The sequence below is a fragment of the Pelobates fuscus genome, chromosome 2 (assembly GCF_036172605.1).
Source record: "Pelobates fuscus isolate aPelFus1 chromosome 2, aPelFus1.pri, whole genome shotgun sequence".
Taxonomy (NCBI): domain Eukaryota; kingdom Metazoa; phylum Chordata; class Amphibia; order Anura; family Pelobatidae; genus Pelobates; species Pelobates fuscus.
Genome location: NC_086318.1, coordinates 353865742 through 353888253, shown reverse-complemented (window position 1 = coordinate 353888253; position 22512 = coordinate 353865742). Strand labels below are relative to the sequence as shown.

Sequence of the window (22512 nt, the reverse complement as noted above, 5' to 3'; positions counted from 1 at the left end):
CTTATGGTCATGAACTTTTTCTCACCGCTGTCTTAAAGTGTCCTTACGTGGTAGCTCTTAAAAGCTGGCCCACTTGAACAGCTAGCTTTGCGCAGTGGCAGTATCGTAGCCCATGAGGTCAATCCGAGGCGTGATTATTGCTAATTGAAAACTTTACCCAATACCCCGCCATGATGACTTGAAATACAGTCAGCATTGGCAATTTTTGACAGGCTCTAAGGAGACTGAAAGATGGGTTTAAAAAAAGTTTATGGCGCCCCATGTCTAGGGCGTGTCTTACGTGACTCCCGTTTCTTCCTGAGCTCTGTTGCACCATTCCTTCCGCTGGCTTCCTTGCATTTCCCTTTTACCTTTCTCTCCCACTGAATCCACTTGTTTCCGGCAGCACACTATTCTCACTACATGCTACGAATTCCCATCCTTCGGCTCATTGGCCTAGCATTTGCCTTTATGCAAATTGCTCCTTCGCACCCTGAATCCAGCTCAATTATTCACACCTAACCACCTGAAGGCACTAAAATTACTGGTAGCTAAGGAAAACAACGATCAGCCACGAGGTTTGGTAATCTTTTGTAGCCTTCTATCATTTGGATTATTTATTTGCTTTTTTTTTTTTTTAACTTGCTTTATTATTTCACCACAGCCTAAAGGAAAGGCTTCCCAGCGGGCGTGCCTTTGAATGTACCCGTCATGTCGTACTTACCTGGCAGGGGAGCAATAGCCATGATCCCTAAGGTGGCTCTCCCAGAGTGAGGCTGGTTCATTGCACTCCGTACCAGTTGACCTCTGCGATTTCCTCAAATGTGGGAAACTCGACTGCATAATTTATGGTAGTGGGGGACTGCGTTTGCGCTTTCCCCTGTGTTTGCTTGTTTGACAAAAATAGAGAACTTCACCAATTCTGATGAAGGATAATTTCAGCCACGGCACCTGTCTTCTTTGGCTCTTACTTTCCACATCAAGCAGGCAGCGACAATCATTTCCTAGGCTTGATCATTTTTATTATCTATGTTTTCTGGAGACCAGTTTTAAGCCAGAATTTCACTTTTTATTTTAACTTTTCAGCTTTTTTTTCATCATTTTTTTATCCTGACTTCTTTTGATTTATTGTATGCTTCAATGCAATGGAAGAAATAAAGAATTGGAGACCTATATTACGTCTTCCAACAGAACGTAACGTTTGATTGAATTTCTGGGAAAAAAAAAAATTTCTGGATCAAGGCAGTGAATTGCCGCTTGAGACAATCAGACCAAACCTTAGGAATAGCTGGGTGGTCGCTAGCACTTACTAATGAACACCATGGAATTTTGAAAAAGCCACCACAAATGTTCTTTCAGCCCTGTTGAGTGTGGATGAAGAAAGGACAGGTGCAAGGCAAGGGTCATTCCTATCGATGGAGTCATGAAATGTGTGACTTTGGGGACGAACCAGCGGATTGTGTACTCTGCCTAATGGCTGCTGTAGTAGAATCTTGGCAAAACCGTTTCCAAAGAGAGAAAAAAAATTGTACAAGGTTTGCTGCAAGATATGGTTGCCCTCACTCTCTGTTATAGGTTTGGAACCATTCCAAGATGCCATATAAGAAGACCGAGGAATTTGTTGGGGTTTAAGCTTCCCTGTAGGAGGAAGCGGGCCTAATTAGAATATTGCCTCCCACAATCCTTTGCAATGGCTTATGGTCATGAACTTTTTCTCACCGCTGTCTTAAAGTGTCCTTACGTGGTAGCTCTTAAAAGCTGGCCCACTTGAACAGTTATCTTTGCGCAGTGGCAGTATCGTAGCCCATGAGGTCAATCCGAGGCGTGATTATTGCTAATTGAAAACTTTACCCAATACCCCGCCATGATGACTTGAAATACAGTCAGCATTGGCAATTTTTGACAGGCTCTAAGGGGACTGAAAGATTGGTTTAAAAAAAGTTTATGGCGCCCCATGTCTAGGGCGTGTCTTACGTGACTCCCGTTTCTTCCTGAGCTCTGTTGCACCATTCCTTCCGCTGGCTTCCTTGCATTTCCCTTTTACCTTTCTCTCCCACTGAATCCACTTGTTTCCGGCAGCACACTATTCTCACTACATGCTACGAATTCCCATCCTTCGGCTCATTGGCCTAGCATTTGCCTTTATGCAAATTGCTCCTTCGCACCCTGAATCCAGCTCAATTATTCACACCTAACCACCTGAAGGCACTAAAATTACTGGTAGCTAAGGAAAACAACGATCAGCCACGAGGTTTGGTAATCTTTTGTAGCCTTCTATCATTTGGATTATTTATTTGCTCTTCTTTTTTTTTTTTTTTTTAACTTGCTTTATTATTTCACCACAGCCTAAAGGAAAGGCTTCCCAGCGGGCGTGCCTTTGAATGTACCCGTCATGTCATACTTACCTGGCAGGGGAGCAATAGCCATGATCCCTAAGGTGGCTCTCCCAGAGTGAGGCTGGTTCATTGCACTCCGTACCAGTTGACCTCTGCGATTTCTTCAAATGTGGGAAACTCGACTGCATAATTTATGGTAGCGGGGGACTGCGTTCGCGCTTTCCCCTGTGTTTGCTTGTTTGACAAAAATAGAGAACTTCACCAATTCTGATGAAGGATAATTTCAGCCACGGCACCCGTCTTCTTTGGCTCTTACTTTCCACATCAAGCAGGCAGCGACAATCATTTCCTAGGCTTGATCATTTTTATTATCTATGTTTTCTGGAGACCAGTTTTAAGCCAGAATTTCACTTTTTATTTTAACTTTTCAGCTTTTTTTTCATCATTTTTTTATCCTGACTTCTTTTGATTTATTGTATGCTTCAATGCAATGGAAGAAATAAAGAATTGGAGACCTATATTACGTCTTCCAACAGAACGTAACGTTTGATTGAATTTCTGGGAAAAAAAGATTTTCTGGATCAAGGCAGTGAATTGCCGCTTGAGACAATCAGACCAAACCTTAGGAATAGCTGGGTGGTCGCTAGCACTTACTAATGAACACCATGGAATTTTGAAAAAGCCACCACAAATGTTCTTTCAGCCCTGTTGAGTGTGGATGAAGAGAAGACAGGTGCTAGGCAAGGGTCATTCCTATCGATGGAGTCATGAAATGTGTGACTTTGGGGACGAACGTAGACCAGCGGATTGTGTACTCTGCCTAATGGCTGCTGTAGTAGAATCTTGGCAAAACTGTTTCCAAAGAGAGAAAAAAAATTGTACAAGGTTTGCTGCAAGATATGGTTGCCCTCACTCTCTGTTATAGGTTTGGAACCATTCCAAGATGCCATATAAGAAGACCGAGGAATTTGTTGGGGTTTAAGCTTCCCTGTAGGAGGAAGCGGGCCTAATTAGAATATTGCCTCCCACAATCCTTTGCAATGGCTTATGGTCATGAACTTTTTCTCACCGCTGTCTTAAAGTGTCCTTACGTGGTAGCTCTTAAAAGCTGGCCCGCTTGAACATTTAACTTTGCGCAGTGGCAGTATCGTAGCCCATGAGGTCAATCCGAGGCGTGATTATTGCTAATTGAAAACTTTACCCAATACCCCGCCATGATGACTTGAAATACAGTCAGCATTGGCAATTTTTGACAGGCTCTAAGGAGACTGAAAGATTGGTTTAAAAAAAGTTTATGGCGCCCCATGTCTAGGGCGTGTCTTACGTGACTCCCGTTTCTTCCTGAGCTCTGTTGCACCATTCCTTCCGCTGGCTTCCTTGCATTTCCCTTTTACCTTTCTCTCCCACTGAATCCACTTGTTTCCGGCAGCACACTATTCTCACTACATGCTACGAATTCCCATCCTTCGGCTCATTGGCCTAGCATTTGCCTTTATGCAAATTGCTCCTTCGCACCCTGAATCCAGCTCAATTATTCACACCTAACCACCTGAAGGCACTAAAATTACTGGTAGCTAAGGAAAACAACGATCAGCCACGAGGTTTGGTAATCTTTTGTAGCCTTCTATCATTTGGATTATTTATTTGCTCTTCTTTTTTTTTTTTTTAAACTTGCTTTATTATTTCACCACAGCCTAAAGGAAAGGCTTCCAAGCGGGCGTGCCTTTGAATGTACCTGTCATGTCATACTTACCTGGCAGGGGAGCAATAGCCATGATCCCTAAGGTGGCTCTCCCAGAGTGAGGCTGGTTCATTGCACTCTGTACCAGTTGACCTCTGCGATTTCCTCAAATGTGGGAAACTCGACTGCATAATTTATGGTAGTGGGGGACTGCGTTCGCGTTTTCCCCTGTGTTTGCTTGTTTGACAAAAATAGAGAACTTCACTAATTCTGACGAAGGATAATTTCAGCCACGGCACCCGTCTTCTTTGGCTCTTACTTTCCACATCAAGCAGGCAGCGACAATCATTTCCTAGGCTTGATCATTTTTATTATCTATGTTTTCTGGAGACCAGTTTTAAGCCAGAATTTCACTTTTTATTTTAACTTTTCAGCTTTTTTTTCATCATTTTTTTATCCTGACTTCTTTTGATTTATTGTATGCTTCAATGCAATGGAAGAAATAAAGAATTGGAGACCTATATTACGTCTTCCAACAGAACGTAACGTTTGATTGAATTTCTGGGAAAAAAAGATTTTCTGGATCAAGGCAGTGAATTGCCGCTTGAGACAATCAGACCAAACCTTAGGAATAGCTGGGTGGTCGCTAGCACTTACTAATGAACACCATGGAATTTTGAAAAAGCCACCACAAATGTTCTTTCAGCCCTGTTGAGTGTGGATGAAGAGAAGACAGGTGCTAGGCAAGGGTCATTCCTATCGATGAAGTCATGAAATGTGTGACTTTGGGGACGAACGTAGACCAGCGGATTGTGTACTCTGCCTAATGGCTGCTGTAGTAGAATCTTGGCAAAACCGTTTCCAAAGAGAGAAAAAAAATTGTACAAGGTTTGCTGCAAGATATGGTTGCCCTCACTCTCTGTTATAGGTTTGGAACCATTCCAAGATGCCATATAAGAAGACCGAGGAATTTGTTGGGGTTTAAGCTTCCCTGTAGGAGGAAGCGGGCCTAATTAGAATATTGCCTCCCACAATCCTTTGCAATGGCTTATAGTCATGAACTTTTTCTCACCGCTGTCTTAAAGTGTCCTTACGTGGTAGCTCTTAAAAGCTGGCCCACTTGAACAGTTATCTTTGCGCAGTGGCAGTATCGTAGCCCATGAGGTCAATCCGAGGCGTGATTATTGCTAATTGAAAACTTTACCCAATACCCCGCCATGATGACTTGAAATACAGTCAGCATTGGCAATTTTTGACAGGCTCTAAGGGGACTGAAAGATTGGTTTAAAAAAAGTTTATGGCGCCCCTGTCTAGGGCGTGTCTTACGTGACTCCCGTTTCTTCCTGAGCTCTGTTGCACCATTCCTTCCGCTGGCTTCCTTGCATTTCCCTTTTACCTTTCTCTCCCACTGAATCCACTTGTTTCCGGCAGCACACTATTCTCACTACATGCTACGAATTCCCATCCTTCGGCTCATTGGCCTAGCATTTGCCTTTATGCAAATTGCTCCTTCGCACCCTGAATCCAGCTCAATTATTCACACCTAACCACCTGAAGGCACTAAAATTACTGGTAGCTAAGGAAAACAACGATCAGCCACGAGGTTTGGTAATCTTTTGTAGCCTTCTATCATTTGGATTATTTATTTGCTCTTCTTTTTTTTTTTTTTAACTTGCTTTATTATTTCACCACAGCCTAAAGGAAAGGCTTCCCAGCGGGCGTGCCTTTGAATGTACCCGTCATGTCATACTTACCTGGCAGGGGAGCAATAGCCATGATCCCTAAGGTGGCTCTCCCAGAGTGAGGCTGGTTCATTGCACTCCGTACCAGTTGACTTCTGTGATTTCCTCAAATGTGGGAAACTCGACTGCATAATTTATGGTAGTGGGGGACTGCGTTCGCGCTTTCCCCTGTGTTTGCTTGTTTGACAAAAATAGAGAACTTCACCAATTCTGATGAAGGATAATTTCAGCCACGGCACCCGTCTTCTTTGGCTCTTACTTTCCACATCAAGCAGGCAGCGACAATCATTTCCTAGGCTTGATCATTTATATTATCTGTTTTCTGGAGACCAGTTTTAAGCCAGAATTTCACTTTTTATTTTAACTTTTCAGCTTTTTTTTCATCATTTTTTTATCCTGACTTCTTTTGATTTATTGTATGCTTCAATGCAATGGAAGAAATAAAGAATTGGAGACCTATATTACGTCTTCCAACAGAACGTAACGTTTGATTGAATTTCTGGGAAAAAAAGATTTTCTGGATCAAGGCAGTGAATTGCCGCTTGAGACAATCAGACCAAACCTTAGGAATAGCTGGGTGGTCGCTAGCACTTACTAATGAACACCATGGAATTTTGAAAAAGCCACCACAAATGTTCTTTCAGCCCTGTTGAGTGTGGATGAAGAGAAGACAGGTGCTAGGCAAGGGTCATTCCTATCGATGGAGTCATGAAATGTGTGACTTTGGGGACGAACGTAGACCAGCGGATTGTGTACTCTGCCTAATGGCTGCTGTAGTAGAATCTTGGCAAAACTGTTTCCAAAGAGAGAAAAAAAATTGTACAAGGTTTGCTGCAAGATATGGTTGCCCTCACTCTCTGTTATAGGTTTGGAACCATTCCAAGATGCCATATAAGAAGACCGAGGAATTTGTTGGGGTTTAAGCTGCCCTGTAGGAGGAAGCGGGCCTAATTAGAATATTGCCTCCCACAATCCTTTGCAATGGCTTATGGTCATGAACTTTTTCTCACCGCTGTCTTAAAGTGTCCTTACGTGGTAGCTCTTAAAAGCTGGCCCACTTGAACAGCTAGCTTTGCGCAGTGGCAGTATCGTAGCCCATGAGGTCAATCCGAGGCGTGATTATTGCTAATTGAAAACTTTACCCAATACCCCGCCATGATGACTTGAAATACAGTCAGCATTGGCAATTTTTGACAGGCTCTAAGGAGACTGAAAGATGGGTTTAAAAAAAGTTTATGGCGCCCCATGTCTAGGGCGTGTCTTACGTGACTCCCGTTTCTTCCTGAGCTCTGTTGCACCATTCCTTCCGCTGGCTTCCTTGCATTTCCCTTTTACCTTTCTCTCCCACTGAATCCACTTGTTTCCGGCAGCACACTATTCTCACTACATGCTACGAATTCCCATCCTTCGGCTCATTGGCCTAGCATTTGCCTTTATGCAAATTGCTCCTTCGCACCCTGAATCCAGCTCAATTATTCACACCTAACCACCTGAAGGCACTAAAATTACTGGTAGCTAAGGAAAACAACGATCAGCCACGAGGTTTGGTAATCTTTTGTAGCCTTCTATCATTTGGATTATTTATTTGCTTTTTTTTTTTTTTAACTTGCTTTATTATTTCACCACAGCCTAAAGGAAAGGCTTCCCAGCGGGCGTGCCTTTGAATGTACCCGTCATGTCGTACTTACCTGGCAGGGGAGCAATAGCCATGATCCCTAAGGTGGCTCTCCCAGAGTGAGGCTGGTTCATTGCACTCCGTACCAGTTGACCTCTGCGATTTCCTCAAATGTGGGAAACTCGACTGCATAATTTATGGTAGTGGGGGACTGCGTTTGCGCTTTCCCCTGTGTTTGCTTGTTTGACAAAAATAGAGAACTTCACCAATTCTGATGAAGGATAATTTCAGCCACGGCACCTGTCTTCTTTGGCTCTTACTTTCCACATCAAGCAGGCAGCGACAATCATTTCCTAGGCTTGATCATTTTTATTATCTATGTTTTCTGGAGACCAGTTTTAAGCCAGAATTTCACTTTTTATTTTAACTTTTCAGCTTTTTTTTCATCATTTTTTTATCCTGACTTCTTTTGATTTATTGTATGCTTCAATGCAATGGAAGAAATAAAGAATTGGAGACCTATATTACGTCTTCCAACAGAACGTAACGTTTGATTGAATTTCTGGGAAAAAAAAAAATTTCTGGATCAAGGCAGTGAATTGCCGCTTGAGACAATCAGACCAAACCTTAGGAATAGCTGGGTGGTCGCTAGCACTTACTAATGAACACCATGGAATTTTGAAAAAGCCACCACAAATGTTCTTTCAGCCCTGTTGAGTGTGGATGAAGAAAGGACAGGTGCAAGGCAAGGGTCATTCCTATCGATGGAGTCATGAAATGTGTGACTTTGGGGACGAACCAGCGGATTGTGTACTCTGCCTAATGGCTGCTGTAGTAGAATCTTGGCAAAACCGTTTCCAAAGAGAGAAAAAAAATTGTACAAGGTTTGCTGCAAGATATGGTTGCCCTCACTCTCTGTTATAGGTTTGGAACCATTCCAAGATGCCATATAAGAAGACCGAGGAATTTGTTGGGGTTTAAGCTTCCCTGTAGGAGGAAGCGGGCCTAATTAGAATATTGCCTCCCACAATCCTTTGCAATGGCTTATGGTCATGAACTTTTTCTCACCGCTGTCTTAAAGTGTCCTTACGTGGTAGCTCTTAAAAGCTGGCCCACTTGAACAGTTATCTTTGCGCAGTGGCAGTATCGTAGCCCATGAGGTCAATCCGAGGCGTGATTATTGCTAATTGAAAACTTTACCCAATACCCCGCCATGATGACTTGAAATACAGTCAGCATTGGCAATTTTTGACAGGCTCTAAGGGGACTGAAAGATTGGTTTAAAAAAAGTTTATGGCGCCCCATGTCTAGGGCGTGTCTTACGTGACTCCCGTTTCTTCCTGAGCTCTGTTGCACCATTCCTTCCGCTGGCTTCCTTGCATTTCCCTTTTACCTTTCTCTCCCACTGAATCCACTTGTTTCCGGCAGCACACTATTCTCACTACATGCTACGAATTCCCATCCTTCGGCTCATTGGCCTAGCATTTGCCTTTATGCAAATTGCTCCTTCGCACCCTGAATCCAGCTCAATTATTCACACCTAACCACCTGAAGGCACTAAAATTACTGGTAGCTAAGGAAAACAACGATCAGCCACGAGGTTTGGTAATCTTTTGTAGCCTTCTATCATTTGGATTATTTATTTGCTCTTCTTTTTTTTTTTTTTTTTAACTTGCTTTATTATTTCACCACAGCCTAAAGGAAAGGCTTCCCAGCGGGCGTGCCTTTGAATGTACCCGTCATGTCATACTTACCTGGCAGGGGAGCAATAGCCATGATCCCTAAGGTGGCTCTCCCAGAGTGAGGCTGGTTCATTGCACTCCGTACCAGTTGACCTCTGCGATTTCTTCAAATGTGGGAAACTCGACTGCATAATTTATGGTAGCGGGGGACTGCGTTCGCGCTTTCCCCTGTGTTTGCTTGTTTGACAAAAATAGAGAACTTCACCAATTCTGATGAAGGATAATTTCAGCCACGGCACCCGTCTTCTTTGGCTCTTACTTTCCACATCAAGCAGGCAGCGACAATCATTTCCTAGGCTTGATCATTTTTATTATCTATGTTTTCTGGAGACCAGTTTTAAGCCAGAATTTCACTTTTTATTTTAACTTTTCAGCTTTTTTTTCATCATTTTTTTATCCTGACTTCTTTTGATTTATTGTATGCTTCAATGCAATGGAAGAAATAAAGAATTGGAGACCTATATTACGTCTTCCAACAGAACGTAACGTTTGATTGAATTTCTGGGAAAAAAAGATTTTCTGGATCAAGGCAGTGAATTGCCGCTTGAGACAATCAGACCAAACCTTAGGAATAGCTGGGTGGTCGCTAGCACTTACTAATGAACACCATGGAATTTTGAAAAAGCCACCACAAATGTTCTTTCAGCCCTGTTGAGTGTGGATGAAGAGAAGACAGGTGCTAGGCAAGGGTCATTCCTATCGATGGAGTCATGAAATGTGTGACTTTGGGGACGAACGTAGACCAGCGGATTGTGTACTCTGCCTAATGGCTGCTGTAGTAGAATCTTGGCAAAACTGTTTCCAAAGAGAGAAAAAAAATTGTACAAGGTTTGCTGCAAGATATGGTTGCCCTCACTCTCTGTTATAGGTTTGGAACCATTCCAAGATGCCATATAAGAAGACCGAGGAATTTGTTGGGGTTTAAGCTTCCCTGTAGGAGGAAGCGGGCCTAATTAGAATATTGCCTCCCACAATCCTTTGCAATGGCTTATGGTCATGAACTTTTTCTCACCGCTGTCTTAAAGTGTCCTTACGTGGTAGCTCTTAAAAGCTGGCCCGCTTGAACATTTAACTTTGCGCAGTGGCAGTATCGTAGCCCATGAGGTCAATCCGAGGCGTGATTATTGCTAATTGAAAACTTTACCCAATACCCCGCCATGATGACTTGAAATACAGTCAGCATTGGCAATTTTTGACAGGCTCTAAGGAGACTGAAAGATTGGTTTAAAAAAAGTTTATGGCGCCCCATGTCTAGGGCGTGTCTTACGTGACTCCCGTTTCTTCCTGAGCTCTGTTGCACCATTCCTTCCGCTGGCTTCCTTGCATTTCCCTTTTACCTTTCTCTCCCACTGAATCCACTTGTTTCCGGCAGCACACTATTCTCACTACATGCTACGAATTCCCATCCTTCGGCTCATTGGCCTAGCATTTGCCTTTATGCAAATTGCTCCTTCGCACCCTGAATCCAGCTCAATTATTCACACCTAACCACCTGAAGGCACTAAAATTACTGGTAGCTAAGGAAAACAACGATCAGCCACGAGGTTTGGTAATCTTTTGTAGCCTTCTATCATTTGGATTATTTATTTGCTCTTCTTTTTTTTTTTTTTAAACTTGCTTTATTATTTCACCACAGCCTAAAGGAAAGGCTTCCAAGCGGGCGTGCCTTTGAATGTACCTGTCATGTCATACTTACCTGGCAGGGGAGCAATAGCCATGATCCCTAAGGTGGCTCTCCCAGAGTGAGGCTGGTTCATTGCACTCTGTACCAGTTGACCTCTGCGATTTCCTCAAATGTGGGAAACTCGACTGCATAATTTATGGTAGTGGGGGACTGCGTTCGCGTTTTCCCCTGTGTTTGCTTGTTTGACAAAAATAGAGAACTTCACTAATTCTGACGAAGGATAATTTCAGCCACGGCACCCGTCTTCTTTGGCTCTTACTTTCCACATCAAGCAGGCAGCGACAATCATTTCCTAGGCTTGATCATTTTTATTATCTATGTTTTCTGGAGACCAGTTTTAAGCCAGAATTTCACTTTTTATTTTAACTTTTCAGCTTTTTTTTCATCATTTTTTTATCCTGACTTCTTTTGATTTATTGTATGCTTCAATGCAATGGAAGAAATAAAGAATTGGAGACCTATATTACGTCTTCCAACAGAACGTAACGTTTGATTGAATTTCTGGGAAAAAAAGATTTTCTGGATCAAGGCAGTGAATTGCCGCTTGAGACAATCAGACCAAACCTTAGGAATAGCTGGGTGGTCGCTAGCACTTACTAATGAACACCATGGAATTTTGAAAAAGCCACCACAAATGTTCTTTCAGCCCTGTTGAGTGTGGATGAAGAGAAGACAGGTGCTAGGCAAGGGTCATTCCTATCGATGAAGTCATGAAATGTGTGACTTTGGGGACGAACGTAGACCAGCGGATTGTGTACTCTGCCTAATGGCTGCTGTAGTAGAATCTTGGCAAAACCGTTTCCAAAGAGAGAAAAAAAATTGTACAAGGTTTGCTGCAAGATATGGTTGCCCTCACTCTCTGTTATAGGTTTGGAACCATTCCAAGATGCCATATAAGAAGACCGAGGAATTTGTTGGGGTTTAAGCTTCCCTGTAGGAGGAAGCGGGCCTAATTAGAATATTGCCTCCCACAATCCTTTGCAATGGCTTATAGTCATGAACTTTTTCTCACCGCTGTCTTAAAGTGTCCTTACGTGGTAGCTCTTAAAAGCTGGCCCACTTGAACAGTTATCTTTGCGCAGTGGCAGTATCGTAGCCCATGAGGTCAATCCGAGGCGTGATTATTGCTAATTGAAAACTTTACCCAATACCCCGCCATGATGACTTGAAATACAGTCAGCATTGGCAATTTTTGACAGGCTCTAAGGGGACTGAAAGATTGGTTTAAAAAAAGTTTATGGCGCCCCTGTCTAGGGCGTGTCTTACGTGACTCCCGTTTCTTCCTGAGCTCTGTTGCACCATTCCTTCCGCTGGCTTCCTTGCATTTCCCTTTTACCTTTCTCTCCCACTGAATCCACTTGTTTCCGGCAGCACACTATTCTCACTACATGCTACGAATTCCCATCCTTCGGCTCATTGGCCTAGCATTTGCCTTTATGCAAATTGCTCCTTCGCACCCTGAATCCAGCTCAATTATTCACACCTAACCACCTGAAGGCACTAAAATTACTGGTAGCTAAGGAAAACAACGATCAGCCACGAGGTTTGGTAATCTTTTGTAGCCTTCTATCATTTGGATTATTTATTTGCTCTTCTTTTTTTTTTTTTTTTTAACTTGCTTTATTATTTCACCACAGCCTAAAGGAAAGGCTTCCCAGCGGGCGTGCCTTTGAATGTACCCGTCATGTCATACTTACCTGGCAGGGGAGCAATAGCCATGATCCCTAAGGTGGCTCTCCCAGAGTGAGGCTGGTTCATTGCACTCCGTACCAGTTGACCTCTGCGATTTCCTCAAATGTGGGAAACTCGACTGCATAATTTATGGTAGTGGGGGACTGCGTTCGCGCTTTCCCCTGTGTTTGCTTGTTTGACAAAAATAGAGAACTTCACCAATTCTGATGAAGGATAATTTCAGCCACGGCACCCGTCTTCTTTGGCTCTTACTTTCCACATCAAGCAGGCAGCGACAATCATTTCCTAGGCTTGATCATTTTTATTATCTATGTTTTCTGGAGACCAGTTTTAAGCCAGAATTTCACTTTTTATTTTAACTTTTCAGCTTTTTTTTCATCATTTTTTTATCCTGACTTCTTTTGATTTATTGTATGCTTCAATGCAATGGAAGAAATAAAGAATTGGAGACCTATATTACGTCTTCCAACAGAACGTAACGTTTGATTGAATTTCTGGGAAAAAAAGATTTTCTGGATCAAGGCAGTGAATTGCCGCTTGAGACAATCAGACCAAACCTTAGGAATAGCTGGGTGGTCGCTAGCACTTACTAATGAACACCATGGAATTTTGAAAAAGCCACCACAAATGTTCTTTCAGCCCTGTTGAGTGTGGATGAAGAGAAGACAGGTGCTAGGCAAGGGTCATTCCTATCGATGGAGTCATGAAATGTGAGACTTTGGGGACGAACGTAGACCAGCGGATTGTGTACTCTGCCTAATGGCTGCTGTAGTAGAATCTTGGCAAAACTGTTTCCAAAGAGAGAAAAAAAATTGTACAAGGTTTGCTGCAAGATATGGTTGCCCTCACTCTCTGTTATAGGTTTGGAACCATTCCAAGATGCCATATAAGAAGACCGAGGAATTTGTTGGGGTTTAAGCTTCCCTGTAGGAGGAAGCGGGCCTAATTAGAATATTGCCTCCCACAATCCTTTGCAATGGCTTATGGTCATGAACTTTTTCTCACCGCTGTCTTAAAGTGTCCTTACGTGGTAGCTCTTAAAAGCTGGCCCGCTTGAACATTTAACTTTGCGCAGTGGCAGTATCGTAGCCCATGAGGTCAATCCGAGGCGTGATTATTGCTAATTGAAAACTTTACCCAATACCCCGCCATGATGACTTGAAATACAGTCAGCATTGGCAATTTTTGACAGGCTCTAAGGAGACTGAAAGATTGGTTTAAAAAAAGTTTATGGCGCCCCATGTCTAGGGCGTGTCTTACGTGACTCCCGTTTCTTCCTGAGCTCTGTTGCACCATTCCTTCCGCTGGCTTCCTTGCATTTCCCTTTTACCTTTCTCTCCCACTGAATCCACTTGTTTCCGGCAGCACACTATTCTCACTACATGCTACGAATTCCCATCCTTCGGCTCATTGGCCTAGCATTTGCCTTTATGCAAATTGCTCCTTCGCACCCTGAATCCAGCTCAATTATTCACACCTAACCACCTGAAGGCACTAAAATTACTGGTAGCTAAGGAAAACAACGATCAGCCACGAGGTTTGGTAATCTTTTGTAGCCTTCTATCATTTGGATTATTTATTTGCTCTTCTTTTTTTTTTTTTTAAACTTGCTTTATTATTTCACCACAGCCTAAAGGAAAGGCTTCCAAGCGGGCGTGCCTTTGAATGTACCCGTCATGTCATACTTACCTGGCAGGGGAGCAATAGCCATGATCCCTAAGGTGGCTCTCCCAGAGTGAGGCTGGTTCATTGCACTCTGTACCAGTTGACCTCTGCGATTTCCTCAAATGTGGGAAACTCGACTGCATAATTTATGGTAGTGGGGGACTGCGTTCGCGTTTTCCCCTGTGTTTGCTTGTTTGACAAAAATAGAGAACTTCACTAATTCTGACGAAGGATAATTTCAGCCACGGCACCCGTCTTCTTTGGCTCTTACTTTCCACATCAAGCAGGCAGCGACAATCATTTCCTAGGCTTGATCATTTTTATTATCTATGTTTTCTGGAGACCAGTTTTAAGCCAGAATTTCACTTTTTATTTTAACTTTTCAGCTTTTTTTTCATCATTTTTTTATCCTGACTTCTTTTGATTTATTGTATGCTTCAATGCAATGGAAGAAATAAAGAATTGGAGACCTATATTACGTCTTCCAACAGAACGTAACGTTTGATTGAATTTCTGGGAAAAAAAGATTTTCTGGATCAAGGCAGTGAATTGCCGCTTGAGACAATCAGACCAAACCTTAGGAATAGCTGGGTGGTCGCTAGCACTTACTAATGAACACCATGGAATTTTGAAAAAGCCACCACAAATGTTCTTTCAGCCCTGTTGAGTGTGGATGAAGAGAAGACAGGTGCTAGGCAAGGGTCATTCCTATCGATGAAGTCATGAAATGTGTGACTTTGGGGACGAACGTAGACCAGCGGATTGTGTACTCTGCCTAATGGCTGCTGTAGTAGAATCTTGGCAAAACCGTTTCCAAAGAGAGAAAAAAAATTGTACAAGGTTTGCTGCAAGATATGGTTGCCCTCACTCTCTGTTATAGGTTTGGAACCATTCCAAGATGCCATATAAGAAGACCGAGGAATTTGTTGGGGTTTAAGCTTCCCTGTAGGAGGAAGCGGGCCTAATTAGAATATTGCCTCCCACAATCCTTTGCAATGGCTTATAGTCATGAACTTTTTCTCACCGCTGTCTTAAAGTGTCCTTACGTGGTAGCTCTTAAAAGCTGGCCCACTTGAACAGTTATCTTTGCGCAGTGGCAGTATCGTAGCCCATGAGGTCAATCCGAGGCGTGATTATTGCTAATTGAAAACTTTACCCAATACCCCGCCATGATGACTTGAAATACAGTCAGCATTGGCAATTTTTGACAGGCTCTAAGGGGACTGAAAGATTGGTTTAAAAAAAGTTTATGGCGCCCCATGTCTAGGGCGTGTCTTACGTGACTCCCGTTTCTTCCTGAGCTCTGTTGCACCATTCCTTCCGCTGGCTTCCTTGCATTTCCCTTTTACCTTTCTCTCCCACTGAATCCACTTGTTTCCGGCAGCACACTATTCTCACTACATGCTACGAATTCCCATCCTTCGGCTCATTGGCCTAGCATTTGCCTTTATGCAAATTGCTCCTTCGCACCCTGAATCCAGCTCAATTATTCACACCTAACCACCTGAAGGCACTAAAATTACTGGTAGCTAAGGAAAACAACGATCAGCCACGAGGTTTGGTAATCTTTTGTAGCCTTCTATCATTTGGATTATTTATTTGCTCTTCTTTTTTTTTTTTTTTTTAACTTGCTTTATTATTTCACCACAGCCTAAAGGAAAGGCTTCCCAGCGGGCGTGCCTTTGAATGTACCCGTCATGTCATACTTACCTGGCAGGGGAGCAATAGCCATGATCCCTAAGGTGGCTCTCCCAGAGTGAGGCTGGTTCATTGCACTCCGTACCAGTTGACCTCTGCGATTTCCTCAAATGTGGGAAACTCGACTGCATAATTTATGGTAGTGGGGGACTGCGTTCGCGCTTTCCCCTGTGTTTGCTTGTTTGACAAAAATAGAGAACTTCACCAATTCTGATGAAGGATAATTTCAGCCACGGCACCCGTCTTCTTTGGCTCTTACTTTCCACATCAAGCAGGCAGCGACAATCATTTCCTAGGCTTGATCATTTTTATTATCTATGTTTTCTGGAGACCAGTTTTAAGCCAGAATTTCACTTTTTATTTTAACTTTTCAGCTTTTTTTTCATCATTTTTTTATCCTGACTTCTTTTGATTTATTGTATGCTTCAATGCAATGGAAGAAATAAAGAATTGGAGACCTATATTACGTCTTCCAACAGAACGTAACGTTTGATTGAATTTCTGGGAAAAAAAGATTTTCTGGATCAAGGCAGTGAATTGCCGCTTGAGACAATCAGACCAAACCTTAGGAATAGCTGGGTGGTCGCTAGCACTTACTAATGAACACCATGGAATTTTGAAAAAGCCACCACAAATGTTCTTTCAGCCCTGTTGAGTGTGGATGAAGAGAAGACAGGTGCTAGGCAAGGGTCATTCCTATCGATGGAGTCATGAAATGTGTGACTTTGGGGACGAACGTAGACCAGCGGATTGTGTACTCTGCCTAATGGCTGCTGTAGTAGAATCTTGGCAAAACTGTTTCCAAAGAGAGAAAAAAAATTGTACAAGGTTTGCTGCAAGATATGGTTGCCCTCACTCTCTGTTATAGGTTTGGAACCATTCCAAGATGCCATATAAGAAGACCGAGGAATTTGTTGGGGTTTAAGCTTCCCTGTAGGAGGAAGCGGGCCTAATTAGAATATTGCCTCCCACAATCCTTTGCAATGGCTTATGGTCATGAACTTTTTCTCACCGCTGTCTTAAAGTGTCCTTACGTGGTAGCTCTTAAAAGCTGGCCCGCTTGAACAGTTAACTTTGCGCAGTGGCAGTATCGTAGCCCATGAGGTCAATCCGAGGCGTGATTATTGCTAATTGAAAACTTTACCCAATACCCCGCCATGATGACTTGAAATACAGTCAGCATTGGCAATTTTTGACAGGCTCTAAGGAGACTGAAAGATTGGTTTAAAAAAAGTTTATGGCGCCCCATGTCTAGGGCGTGTCTTACGTGACTCCCGTTTCTTCCTGAGCTCTGTTGCACCATTCCTTCCGCTGGCTTCCTTGCATTTCCCTTTTACCTTTCTCTCCCACTGAATCCACTTGTTTCCGGCAGCACACTATTCTCACTACATGCTACGAATTCCCATCCTTCGGCTCATTGGCCTAGCATTTGCCTTTATGCAAATTGCTCCTTCGCACCCTGAATCCAGCTCAATTATTCACACCTAACCACCTGAAGGCACTAAAATTACTGGTAGCTAAGGAAAACAACGATCAGCCACGAGGTTTGGTAATCTTTTGTAGCCTTCTATCATTTGGATTATTTATTTGCTCTTCTTTTTTTTTTTTTTTAAACTTGCTTTATTATTTCACCACAGCCTAAAGGAAAGGCTTCCAAGCGGGCGTGCCTTTGAATGTACCCGTCATGTCATACTTACCTGGCAGGGGAGCAATAGCCATGATCCCTAAGGTGGCTCTCCCAGAGTGAGGCTGGTTCATTGCACTCTGTACCAGTTGACCTCTGCGATTTCCTCAAATGTGGGAAACTCGACTGCATAATTTACGGTAGTGGGGGACTGCGTTCGCGCTTTCCCCTGTGTTTGCTTGTTTGACAAAAATAGAGAACTTCACCAATTCTGACGAAGGATAATTTCAGCCACGGCACCCGTCTTCTTTGGCTCTTACTTTCCACATCAAGCAGGCAGCGACAATCATTTCCTAGGCTTGATCATTTTTATTATCTATGTTTTCTGGAGACCAGTTTTAAGCCAGAATTTCACTTTTTATTTTAACTTTTCAGCTTTTTTTTCATCATTTTTTTATCCTGACTTCTTTTGATTTATTGTATGCTTCAATGCAATGGAAGAAATAAAGAATTGGAGACCTATATTACGTCTTCCAACAGAACGTAACGTTTGATTGAATTTCTGGGAAAAAAAGATTTTCTGGATCAAGGCAGTGAATTGCCGCTTGAGACAATCAGACCAAACCTTAGGAATAGCTGGGTGGTCGCTAGCACTTACTAATGAACACCATGGAATTTTGAAAAAGCCACCACAAATGTTCTTTCAGCCCTGTTGAGTGTGGATGAAGAGAAGACAGGTGCTAGGCAAGGGTCATTCCTATCGATGAAGTCATGAAATGTTTGACTTTGGGGACGAACGTAGACCAGCGGATTGTGTACTCTGCCTAATGGCTGCTGTAGTAGAATCTTGGCAAAACCGTTTCCAAAGAGAGAAAAAAAATTGTACAAGGTTTGCTGCAAGATATGGTTGCCCTCACTCTCTGTTATAGGTTTGGAACCATTCCAAGATGCCATATAAGAAGACCGAGGAATTTGTTGGGGTTTAAGCTTCCCTGTAGGAGGAAGCGGGCCTAATTAGAATATTGCCTCCCACAATCCTTTGCAATGGCTTATGGTCTGAACTTTTTCTCACCGCTGTCTTAAAGTGTCCTTACGTGGTAGCTCTTAAAAGCTGGCCCACTTGAACAGTTAACTTTGCGCAGTGGCAGTATCGTAGCCCATGAGGTCAATCCGAGGCGTGATTATTGCTAATTGAAAACTTTACCCAATACCCCGCCATGATGACTTGAAATACAGTCAGCATTGGCAATTTTTGACAGGCTCTAAGGAGACTGAAAGATTGGTTTAATAAAAGTTTATGGCGCCCCATGTCTAGGGCGTGTCTTACGTGACTCCTGTTTCTTCCTGAGCTCTGTTGCACCATTCCTTCCGCTGGCTTCTTAGCATTTCCCTTTTACCTTTCTCTCCCACTGAATTCACTTGTTTCCGGCAGCACACTATTCTCACTCCATGCTACGAATTCCCATCCTTCGGCTCATTGGCCTAGCATTTGCCTTTATGCAAATTGCTCCTTCGCACCCTGAATCCAGCTCAATTATTCACACCTAACCACCTGAAGGCACTAAAATTACTGGTAGCTAAGGAAAACAACGATCAGCCACGAGGTTTGGTAATCTTTTGTAGCCTTCTATCATTTGGATTATTTATTTGCTTTTTTTTTTTTTTAACTTGCTTTATTATTTCACCACAGCCTAAAGGAAAGGCTTCCCAGCGGGCGTGCCTTTGAATGTACCCGTCATGTCATACTTACCTGGCAGGGGAGCAATAGCCATGATCCCTAAGGTGGCTCTCCCAGAGTGAGGCTGGTTCATTGCACTCCGTACCAGTTGACCTCTGCGATTTCCTCAAATGTGGGAAACTCGATTGCATAATTTATGGTAGTGGGGGACTGCGTTCGCGCTTTCCCCTGTGTTTGCTTGTTTGACAAAAATAGAGAACTTCACCAATTCTGACGAAGGATAATTTCAGCCACGGCACCCGTCTTCTTTGGCTCTTACTTTCCACATCAAGCAGGCAGCGACAATCATTTCCTAGGCTTGATCATTTTTATTATCTATGTTTTCTGGAGACCAGTTTTAAGCCAGAATTTCACTTTTTATTTTAACTTTTCAGCTTTTTTTTCATCATTTTTTTATCCTGACTTCTTTTGATTTATTGTATGCTTCAATGCAATGGAAGAAATAAAGAATTGGAGACCTATATTACGTCTTCCAACAGAACGTAACGTTTGATTGAATTTCTGGGAAAAAAAGATTTTCTGGATCAAGGCAGTGAATTGCCGCTTGAGACAATCAGACCAAACCTTAGGAATAGCTGGGTGGTCGCTAGCACTTACTAATGAACACCATGGAATTTTGAAAAAGCCACCACAAATGTTCTTTCAGCCCTGTTGAGTGTGGATGAAGAGAAGACAGGTGCTAGGCAAGGGTCATTCCTATCGATGGAGTCATGAAATGTGTGACTTTGGGGACGAACGTAGACCAGCGGATTGTGTACTCTGCCTAATGGCTGCTGTAGTAGAATCTTGGCAAAACTGTTTCCAAAGAGAGAAAAAAAATTGTACAAGGTTTGCTGCAAGATATGGTTGCCCTCACTCTCTGTTATAGGTTTGGAACCATTCCAAGATGCCATATAAGAAGACCGAGGAATTTGTTGGGGTTTAAGCTTCCCTGTAGGAGGAAGCGGGCCTAATTAGAATATTGCCTCCCATAATCCTTTGCAATGGCTTATGGTCATGAACTTTTTCTCACCGCTGTCTTAAAGTGTCCTTACGTGGTAGCTCTTAAAAGCTGGCCCACTTGAACAGTTATCTTTGCGCAGTGGCAGTATCGTAGCCCATGAGGTCAATCCGAGGCGTGATTATTGCTAATTGAAAACTTTACCCAATACCCCGCCATGATGACTTGAAATACAGTCAGCATTGGCAATTTTTGACAGGCTCTAAGGGGACTGAAAGATTGGTTTAAAAAAAGTTTATGGCGCCCCATGTCTAGGGCGTGTCTTACGTGACTCCCGTTTCTTCCTGAGCTCTGTTGCACCATTCCTTCCGCTGGCTTCCTTGCATTTCCCTTTTACCTTTCTCTCCCACTGAATCCACTTGTTTCCGGCAGCACACTATTCTCACTACATGCTACGAATTCCCATCCTTCGGCTCATTGGCCTAGCATTTGCCTTTATGCAAATTGCTCCTTCGCATCCTGAATCCAGCTCAATTATTCACACCTAACCACCTGAAGGCACTAAAATTACTGGTAGCTAAGGAAAACAACGATCAGCCACGAGGTTTGGTAATCTTTTGTAGCCTTCTATCATTTGGATTATTTATTTGCTCTTCTTTTTTTTTTTTTTTTTAACTTGCTTTATTATTTCACCACAGCCTAAAGGAAAGGCTTCCCAGCGGGCGTGCCTTTGAATGTACCCGTCATGTCATACTTACCTGGCAGGGGATTAATAGCCATGATCCCTAAGGTGGCTCTCCCAGAGTGAGGCTGGTTCATTGCACTCCGTACCAGTTGACCTCTGCGATTTCCTCAAATGTGGGAAACTCGACTGCATAATTTATGGTAGTGGGGGACTGCGTTCGCGCTTTCCCCTGTGTTTGCTTGTTTGACAAAAATAGAGAACTTCACCAATTCTGACGAAGGATAATTTCAGCCACGGCACCCGTCTTCTTTGGCTCTTACTTTCCACATCAAGCAGGCAGCGACAATCATTTCCTAGGCTTGATCATTTTTATTATCTATGTTTTCTGGAGACCAGTTTTAAGCCAGAATTTCACTTTTTATTTTAACTTTTCAGCTTTTTTTTCATCATTTTTTTATCCTGACTTCTTTTGATTTATTGTATGCTTCAATGCAATGGAAGAAATAAAGAATTGGAGACCTATATTACGTCTTCCAACAGAACGTAACGTTTGATTGAATTTCTGGGAAAAAAAGATTTTCTGGATCAAGGCAGTGAATTGCCGCTTGAGACAATCAGACCAAACCTTAGGAATAGCTGGGTGGTCGCTAGCACTTACTAATGAACACCATGGAATTTTGAAAAAGCCACCACAAATGTTCTTTCAGCCCTGTTGAGTGTGGATGAAGAGAAGACAGGTGCTAGGCGAGGGTCATTCCTATCGATGGAGTCATGAAATGTGTGACTTTGGGGACGAACGTAGACCAGCGGATTGTGTACTCTGCCTAATGGCTGCTGTAGTAGAATCTTGGCAAAACTGTTTCCAAAGAGAGAAAAAAAATTGTACAAGGTTTGCTGCAAGATATGGTTGCCCTCACTCTCTGTTATAGGTTTGGAACCATTCCAAGATGCCATATAAGAAGACCGAGGAATTTGTTGGGGTTTAAGCTTCCCTGTAGGAGGAAGCGGGCCTAATTAGAATATTGCCTCCCATAATCCTTTGCAATGGCTTATGGTCATGAACTTTTTCTCACCGCTGTCTTAAAGTGTCCTTACGTGGTAGCTCTTAAAAGCTGGCCCACTTGAACAGTTATCTTTGCGCAGTGGCAGTATCGTAGCCCATGAGGTCAATCCGAGGCGTGATTATTGCTAATTGAAAACTTTACCCAATACCCCGCCATGATGACTTGAAATACAGTCAGCATTGGCAATTTTTGACAGGCTCTAAGGAGACTGAAAGATTGGTTTAATAAAAGTTTATGGCGCCCCATGTCTAGGGCGTGTCTTACGTGACTCCTGTTTCTTCCTGAGCTCTGTTGCACCATTCCTTCCGCTGGCTTCTTAGCATTTCCCTTTTACCTTTCTCTCCCACTGAATTCACTTGTTTCCGGCAGCACACTATTCTCACTCCATGCTACGAATTCCCATCCTTCGGCTCATTGGCCTAGCATTTGCCTTTATGCAAATTGCTCCTTCGCACCCTGAATCCAGCTCAATTATTCACACCTAACCACCTGAAGGCACTAAAATTACTGGTAGCTAAGGAAAACAACGATCAGCCACGAGGTTTGGTAATCTTTTGTAGCCTTCTATCATTTGGATTATTTATTTGCTTTTTTTTTTTTTTAACTTGCTTTATTATTTCACCACAG

At 42.9% G+C, this 22512-nt stretch overlaps 27 non-coding genes across 27 annotated transcripts; all 27 read left to right on the top strand.

Annotated features, from left to right (window-relative positions):
• Window positions 1-83: 83 nt before the first annotated feature.
• Window positions 84-224, top strand: LOC134592330 (U4 spliceosomal RNA). Its single transcript, XR_010088972.1, has one exon. It is a non-coding gene; the product is annotated as a U4 spliceosomal RNA (small nuclear RNA).
• A 471-nt stretch (window positions 225-695) lies between these two features.
• On the top strand, window positions 696-862 carry LOC134590789 (U1 spliceosomal RNA). Its single transcript, XR_010087662.1, has one exon. It is a non-coding gene; the product is annotated as a U1 spliceosomal RNA (small nuclear RNA).
• Window positions 863-1756: 894 nt separating this feature from the next.
• Window positions 1757-1897, top strand: LOC134593049 (U4 spliceosomal RNA). Its single transcript, XR_010089587.1, has one exon. It is a non-coding gene; the product is annotated as a U4 spliceosomal RNA (small nuclear RNA).
• Window positions 1898-2376: 479 nt separating this feature from the next.
• On the top strand, window positions 2377-2543 carry LOC134590867 (U1 spliceosomal RNA). Its single transcript, XR_010087728.1, has one exon. It is a non-coding gene; the product is annotated as a U1 spliceosomal RNA (small nuclear RNA).
• Window positions 2544-3442: 899 nt separating this feature from the next.
• Window positions 3443-3583, top strand: LOC134592826 (U4 spliceosomal RNA). Its single transcript, XR_010089396.1, has one exon. It is a non-coding gene; the product is annotated as a U4 spliceosomal RNA (small nuclear RNA).
• Window positions 3584-4060: 477 nt separating this feature from the next.
• Window positions 4061-4227, top strand: LOC134590676 (U1 spliceosomal RNA). The gene has a single exon (XR_010087563.1). It is a non-coding gene; the product is annotated as a U1 spliceosomal RNA (small nuclear RNA).
• An 899-nt stretch (window positions 4228-5126) lies between these two features.
• On the top strand, window positions 5127-5267 carry LOC134593047 (U4 spliceosomal RNA). Its single transcript, XR_010089586.1, has one exon. It is a non-coding gene; the product is annotated as a U4 spliceosomal RNA (small nuclear RNA).
• Window positions 5268-5742: 475 nt separating this feature from the next.
• On the top strand, window positions 5743-5909 carry LOC134591008 (U1 spliceosomal RNA). Its single transcript, XR_010087850.1, has one exon. It is a non-coding gene; the product is annotated as a U1 spliceosomal RNA (small nuclear RNA).
• An 897-nt stretch (window positions 5910-6806) lies between these two features.
• On the top strand, window positions 6807-6947 carry LOC134592329 (U4 spliceosomal RNA). Its single transcript, XR_010088971.1, has one exon. It is a non-coding gene; the product is annotated as a U4 spliceosomal RNA (small nuclear RNA).
• Window positions 6948-7418: 471 nt separating this feature from the next.
• Window positions 7419-7585, top strand: LOC134590788 (U1 spliceosomal RNA). The gene has a single exon (XR_010087661.1). It is a non-coding gene; the product is annotated as a U1 spliceosomal RNA (small nuclear RNA).
• Window positions 7586-8479: 894 nt separating this feature from the next.
• Window positions 8480-8620, top strand: LOC134593046 (U4 spliceosomal RNA). The gene has a single exon (XR_010089585.1). It is a non-coding gene; the product is annotated as a U4 spliceosomal RNA (small nuclear RNA).
• Window positions 8621-9099: 479 nt separating this feature from the next.
• LOC134590866 (U1 spliceosomal RNA) lies at window positions 9100-9266 on the top strand. The gene has a single exon (XR_010087727.1). It is a non-coding gene; the product is annotated as a U1 spliceosomal RNA (small nuclear RNA).
• An 899-nt stretch (window positions 9267-10165) lies between these two features.
• LOC134592825 (U4 spliceosomal RNA) lies at window positions 10166-10306 on the top strand. The gene has a single exon (XR_010089395.1). It is a non-coding gene; the product is annotated as a U4 spliceosomal RNA (small nuclear RNA).
• A 477-nt stretch (window positions 10307-10783) lies between these two features.
• On the top strand, window positions 10784-10950 carry LOC134590674 (U1 spliceosomal RNA). Its single transcript, XR_010087562.1, has one exon. It is a non-coding gene; the product is annotated as a U1 spliceosomal RNA (small nuclear RNA).
• An 899-nt stretch (window positions 10951-11849) lies between these two features.
• LOC134593045 (U4 spliceosomal RNA) lies at window positions 11850-11990 on the top strand. Its single transcript, XR_010089584.1, has one exon. It is a non-coding gene; the product is annotated as a U4 spliceosomal RNA (small nuclear RNA).
• Window positions 11991-12468: 478 nt separating this feature from the next.
• On the top strand, window positions 12469-12635 carry LOC134589907 (U1 spliceosomal RNA). The gene has a single exon (XR_010086912.1). It is a non-coding gene; the product is annotated as a U1 spliceosomal RNA (small nuclear RNA).
• Window positions 12636-13534: 899 nt separating this feature from the next.
• On the top strand, window positions 13535-13675 carry LOC134592824 (U4 spliceosomal RNA). The gene has a single exon (XR_010089394.1). It is a non-coding gene; the product is annotated as a U4 spliceosomal RNA (small nuclear RNA).
• Window positions 13676-14152: 477 nt separating this feature from the next.
• LOC134590673 (U1 spliceosomal RNA) lies at window positions 14153-14319 on the top strand. Its single transcript, XR_010087561.1, has one exon. It is a non-coding gene; the product is annotated as a U1 spliceosomal RNA (small nuclear RNA).
• An 899-nt stretch (window positions 14320-15218) lies between these two features.
• Window positions 15219-15359, top strand: LOC134593044 (U4 spliceosomal RNA). Its single transcript, XR_010089583.1, has one exon. It is a non-coding gene; the product is annotated as a U4 spliceosomal RNA (small nuclear RNA).
• Window positions 15360-15838: 479 nt separating this feature from the next.
• Window positions 15839-16005, top strand: LOC134589906 (U1 spliceosomal RNA). The gene has a single exon (XR_010086911.1). It is a non-coding gene; the product is annotated as a U1 spliceosomal RNA (small nuclear RNA).
• Window positions 16006-16904: 899 nt separating this feature from the next.
• LOC134592823 (U4 spliceosomal RNA) lies at window positions 16905-17045 on the top strand. The gene has a single exon (XR_010089393.1). It is a non-coding gene; the product is annotated as a U4 spliceosomal RNA (small nuclear RNA).
• A 478-nt stretch (window positions 17046-17523) lies between these two features.
• On the top strand, window positions 17524-17690 carry LOC134590858 (U1 spliceosomal RNA). Its single transcript, XR_010087720.1, has one exon. It is a non-coding gene; the product is annotated as a U1 spliceosomal RNA (small nuclear RNA).
• An 898-nt stretch (window positions 17691-18588) lies between these two features.
• On the top strand, window positions 18589-18729 carry LOC134592822 (U4 spliceosomal RNA). Its single transcript, XR_010089392.1, has one exon. It is a non-coding gene; the product is annotated as a U4 spliceosomal RNA (small nuclear RNA).
• Window positions 18730-19200: 471 nt separating this feature from the next.
• Window positions 19201-19367, top strand: LOC134590583 (U1 spliceosomal RNA). The gene has a single exon (XR_010087484.1). It is a non-coding gene; the product is annotated as a U1 spliceosomal RNA (small nuclear RNA).
• An 899-nt stretch (window positions 19368-20266) lies between these two features.
• LOC134593043 (U4 spliceosomal RNA) lies at window positions 20267-20407 on the top strand. Its single transcript, XR_010089582.1, has one exon. It is a non-coding gene; the product is annotated as a U4 spliceosomal RNA (small nuclear RNA).
• Window positions 20408-20886: 479 nt separating this feature from the next.
• On the top strand, window positions 20887-21053 carry LOC134590619 (U1 spliceosomal RNA). The gene has a single exon (XR_010087517.1). It is a non-coding gene; the product is annotated as a U1 spliceosomal RNA (small nuclear RNA).
• An 899-nt stretch (window positions 21054-21952) lies between these two features.
• Window positions 21953-22093, top strand: LOC134591930 (U4 spliceosomal RNA). The gene has a single exon (XR_010088627.1). It is a non-coding gene; the product is annotated as a U4 spliceosomal RNA (small nuclear RNA).
• Window positions 22094-22512: the final 419 nt, after the last annotated feature.